The 5,559-nt window shown below is 39.6% G+C and overlaps 1 pseudogene; it reads left to right on the top strand.

Moving 5' to 3' along the window:
• Window positions 1-1,500: 1,500 nt before the first annotated feature.
• LOC125514345 lies at window positions 1,501-3,251 on the top strand (annotated as a pseudogene).
• The last annotated feature ends 2,308 nt before the right edge of the window (window positions 3,252-5,559 follow it).

Below are 5,559 nucleotides of genomic sequence, written 5' to 3'. Positions count from 1 at the left end.
ACCAACTCCAGCTTCTCAACCAACTCAACCCGGCACTGTTAAATATCTAACTTCAAGCCTTCTGTCACATCGATCGTTGTGTTCCTTTGGTGGCATTTAAGCTTCAGGGTGGAGCTGGTGCTTGGTGGCATCGAAACCCATTTGAAATTGCAATGACATATTGAAGTAGTAGTTCGTTCAGCACCCGATTAGGTATCTGGAAATAGTTCCTTAGCTCTTTTCTAGTTCGTTAATGACCTTAGCGGTTGAAATGGAATTGGATCCCGGCTTGTTAGTTAATAGGATCTAAATGAGATTGAATGGAAATGTTGGTAAACCGAGGGGTGCATCATACTTTTCAATAGATGTTGGGGTTCCTAAACCATAAGGATACTATTTTCATAGAACAAGGCCTGTCAATCGATCTCCTAGGCTATAATCCAAGGGATAGCTTAACATGCATCTCCTAGATGGAAGTGTGCGATAATAACTTTGAGCTCCTGTAGTCTTTGATCCTTGATCTGAAGAGGTAGGCAGCTATGATAAAGAAGCCAAGGGATGAAGTGATTGTTGTTGGCGTGCCACATGGAAACTAGATAGGTGGAAGCTATTTTAGACGACCTTGCTGGTCATCCTAACATTGAAAAGAAGCTATTCGAGCAGACAGTGAATAAAGTTATGAATGGGGGTAGCTTTACGAGGCATAATGCCGGTGTGCACTTTTCTTTTCTCAAACTATGGTTGATCCTCTCTAAATCAGAGGTCAACATTTCTTTGCAATGAACATTTATTAGGTCTGGAAAACCTTGTTAGGTGCACTCGTAGGTGAGCTCAAAGCGAGGATTCATGCGTTCTTTCTTCTCAAGAAGACGTAATGATTGCTCGGTATGATATAGATTCTTAGCCAGGGGTTTGGTAGCTTATGCCCCTAGTTTGCAACGTAGAGCAGAAATGGTTGAAATGGCTCCCATTGTGTGTGGGAATTCTTTCAAATGTGCATGGCCTGGCGACTGACAGGATGCCCCTGCGAGTGCTATTCCATGTGCTGGAAAACCTCTTTGGCACATCTTTCGCGATCTAGTTAACAGCACTTTAGTGACTCATGTCTTCCATGGCTTAAACCTGCTTATTATACTAGAAACAATGGAATACCTCAAGTTGGATATAGGTGAGGTGGGACTTAAGAATGCCTTGTCTGGAACATCTCGTCAAAGCAAGAATTAGCGTATAGAAAGGAAGCAACATTTCCTTTCAGCTTCTTTTAAAAAGTCCCCGGGGATATAGCCCACTTCTCATTTCTCAACACCAGCTTCTCTTCTCTTTTCTATCGTAAGTAGTAGAGGGATAGGTACTTATTCTCGGGCAGCGGTATCATTGCTGCTCCCCGCCTAATGCGGATCATTGTGCAATGCTTATGTGAAATCTCAATCCAAAACTAATTCGTTTCATTGGAAAAACCAACGCCGACGTCAAGATCAGTCTCCTTTCCTTTCAAAAGTGAGTGAGCAGAGCTGAAAAAGATGGAGTTACCTGGAGATGAACAAATTCAATTTAATAACACAAACAGTACAAAGCGTCTCTCACGTCCATTCTTTTATTTTTCATTTTCCCATCCTGCGTTGGATCCGCAGCTTGTGAACCGGCTTTTGGAAGGGGTGGAGGCACCTACCTTGAAAGACAGGGACCTCCTTTTCAAAATGTATGGAATTGCACCCGAAAATACAAAGGCTTTGCTTTTTGAAATCACAAAAATGGTAGAATCATACATGTGGCAGGCAAAATTGGTTTTGCCACCTGCATACGGTGTTACCTGGTTTTGTAACTAGTTTCTGGGCGTGGATTCTGCCTCGGATCTAAGGGATACTTCCGTAGATTTACATTTTAAGGGGCGCGAAAGCTTCACTTGGAACACGGGCTTTGTTAATTTTTATAACGAAATATGGAGGGCCGAAGACTCCCCGCCGGGTAGCGCTCTAAGTGCTCCGAATCAGCTCTTTTTGGAAACCCCATTGGATCAATTTGCCATTTACCCAATAATTGATCTTCATGTGGGCAACTTTTATTTTACATTTACAAATGCAGTCCTGTATATGCTGCTCACTGTCGTTTTGGTTGTTTTTCTGTTTTTTGTTGTTACGAAAAAGGGAGGTGGAAAGTCAGTGCCAAATGCATGGCAATCCTTGGTCGAGCTTATTTATGATTTTGTGCTGAACCTGGTAAACGAACAAATAGGTGGTCTTTCTGGAAATGTGAAACAAAAGTTTTTCCCTCGCATCTCGGTCACTTTTACTTTTTCGTTATTTCGTAATCCCCAGGGTATGATACCCTTTAGCTTCACAGTGACAAGTCATTTTCTCATTACTTTGGCTCTTTCATTTTCCATTTTTATAGGCATTACGATCGTTGGATTTCAAAGACATGGGCTTCATTTTTTTAGCTTCTTATTACCTGCGGGAGTCCCACTGCCGTTAGCACCTTTCTTAGTACTCCTTGAGCTAATCTCTTATTGTTTTCGTGCATTAAGCTTAGGAATACGTTTATTTGCTAATATGATGGCCGGTCATAGTTTAGTAAAGATTTTAAGTGGGTTTGCTTGGACTATGCTATTTCTGAATAATATTTTCTATTTCATAGGAGATCTTGGTCCCTTATTTATAGTTCTAGCATTAACCGGTCTGGAATTAGGTGTAGCTATATCACAAGCTCATGTTTCTACGATCTCAATTTGTATTTACTTGAATGATGCTACAAATCTCCATCAAAATGAGTCATTTCATAATTGAATAAAAACGAGGAGCCGAAGATTCTAGGGGGCTACAGCTGCGCTTTTGCAGCACTGAACATGGTTCCGGGTACTCAAGATATTGCGTTTGTGTTTGGAGAGGTGTAGATTGTAGATTCCAGCCGAGAAGACCAGGAAAAGATAAGGATAAAGAATGTCATATATCTCAGGAGCTAGATCACTTCCCGATGAACAAGTCAGAATTGCCTCAACAAAAATGGATGGAATTGGACCGAAAAAAGCCATTCAGCTTCGTTATCGATTAGGTATCAGTGGGAACATCAAGATGAATGAGTTAACTAAGTATCAGATCGACCAAATTGAACAAATGATAGCTCAAGATCATGTTGTTCATTGGGAATTGAAGAGGGGAGAACGAGCAGACATCGAACGATTAATTTCTATTTCTCGTTATCGTGGAATTCGTCATCAAGATGGATCGCCCTTACGCGGTCAACGAACTCATACTAATGCAAGGACTGCTCGCAAGCAAATTCAGAAATGAAAGAAGGCTACCGAAAGAACAAGAAACGGACTTCGCGCTCATCCCTTGCTAAAGCGCATACGTTTTCTTGCTCCTTGGTACTCGTCTGATCAATCACACTGTTCATTAGTTCACTTGATTTTTTGTTCGATGTCTTGAACCACTTACTAATCACGTATACGTATAGTAGGCCCCCTTCGCCACTCCACGTCTGGCCCATCTTGGTCTCGCTCACTTCGCCCGCCTATCATATCGGCTCGGCTTCGTCCGTCAATCGATAGCTTCTGCCTCTGATGGCTTCACTATCGCTCATGACTGGTAGTAGTTGTCTCTATGTAGTATTCGGCCTTTGTTAAGCTTCGCCAGAAGCGACTACTCGCTTCCCGAATGCCTCTTTCTTGTACTAATTAATGTGTATGGTCTAGTCTTTCCAATGCCTCCTTCCTTGCCGCCAACGCACGCTAGATGGAGAGTAAGCAAGCTACCTTGCTTGCATTGCATTCGTTAAACGGTAGCTTCTGCGCCCTTCCTGCCTGCTTCAATTGATGTGAATGATCGTGTCTTCGACATCAATTTCAGTCTGATTAGATATTTCATTGAAACAAATCTGTTTTGTCTCTGTTTTCTTCTCGGATGGTGGGGATGAGCCAGCTGATCCTAACATAATTTTGGAGGAGCCGGACGACGAAGCCTCAAAATCAGATAAAGATGTCTCCGACGCGACCGGACTTCCGCTAGATTTTTATAGGGGTCGGGAGGGAAAAGATATGTTGTTTTCTATCAGTCCCAAGCGGATACTCCCCAGCTTCCATGGTCCGCTTACCGAGGAAGAGATGCGGGAGGACCCAGGGCCAGAGCAAGTTGGGTTGGGGTATAGAGCCGTAAGCGTAGTGGGGGTGACAGAGGATGTGCTCGTATGGTTCATAGTTGGGTATGATATTCTCGTGGATTGTTGGGAACGTCCTCTATATTCGAAATATGCCTTTCTAGGAGCATTACGGTCTGCAGCTATTTCCCCCCTTTTTGGTTTTCTATTTCTTCATCGGTTTTCTTCAGTTTTACCTTTTTCTACTTTACCGATTTTCCATGTTTCTTTCACGGTCTTCATTGGTTTTTTATTTTCTTTATTTTTTACTTCTTTCTTCCTTTCTTGGTTTTCACTGTTTTTTGCTTTTTCTTTCTTTCCTTCTTCGTTTCTTTCTTTCTTTCTTGGTTTTCTTTGATTTTGTTTGTTTTTCTTTGTTTCTTTCTCACTTTTCACTGCTTCCATTCTTTTGCAATGGTTTTTATCGCTTTTTTGTTTTACTTTGACTTTTCTTTTTCTTTTTCTTTTTTGGTCTTAATTGATTTTCTTTTTTTCATTGTCAATTTTCATCAGTTTCTTTTTGTTCAACGCATGTAATTGTTTTTTCAGTACACACTCAACATTTTCGTATGCACTAGGAACATATTTTATACACATGTTTAGCATTTTCCAAAACCTATATTTACTGATGTCTACCATTTTCCATAAACATTGTACATTTTCCATAAACCTATATATACATTTTCATACACATTTGAATGCAGGGTCAGCATTTTCAAATACACAATGATTTTTTTAATGATAATAAACAATTTTTCACAAACAATGTACATTTTTCTTACACATCAGGAACATATTTATATACATGTTTAACTATTTTTAAAGAATTTACATTTTTCCAAATATATGTTTTTGATCTTTCAAATACATGGTGTACAATTTTTTTAATGGTAATAAACAGTTTTTCGCAGACAATGTACATTTTCCGTATACATGAGCAACATCTTTATATACATGTTTACCAATTTTTAAGTACTGAATTAACTTTATTCTAAGTATATGATTTTGATGTCTACTTTTATTTAAGTATGTTGTATTTTTTTAGATACATCATTTTTTTGTACATGTTTACCATTAGGAAGAGTCGGACACATGAGTAATGTTGGGGTGAACCAAAAAGGCTTTATTTCGAATCGTAATTCCTTATATGTTGCCAATCTTTTTCATGTAAGTCCCCTATCTAGGAAGGATAGGCTACGCGGAGTTTCTGCACCCGAGCTCAAATGAGCCCGGGTGAACAGTAAAATCAAAAGTAAATAAAAAAAATTCAAAAAAATCCAACTTTTTTTTGGGAGAAACATTGACAAAAGTTTTAAGTGCTTGCAAAAATTTATCATGAAATCACATTTCTAGAAGGCGTGACAAAAAAAACAAAATCAGTACTCTGAAAAAGCTACTTTCAACAGCATTTTGGAGCACTGAATTTGTTTTTTTTGCCACGCCTTACAG

Source organism: Triticum urartu, chromosome 6 (assembly GCF_003073215.2).
Source record: "Triticum urartu cultivar G1812 chromosome 6, Tu2.1, whole genome shotgun sequence".
Classification (NCBI taxonomy): domain Eukaryota; kingdom Viridiplantae; phylum Streptophyta; class Magnoliopsida; order Poales; family Poaceae; genus Triticum; species Triticum urartu.
The sequence above is the reverse complement of the archived record's forward strand: the minus strand, read 5'-3'. Positions and strand labels throughout refer to the sequence as shown.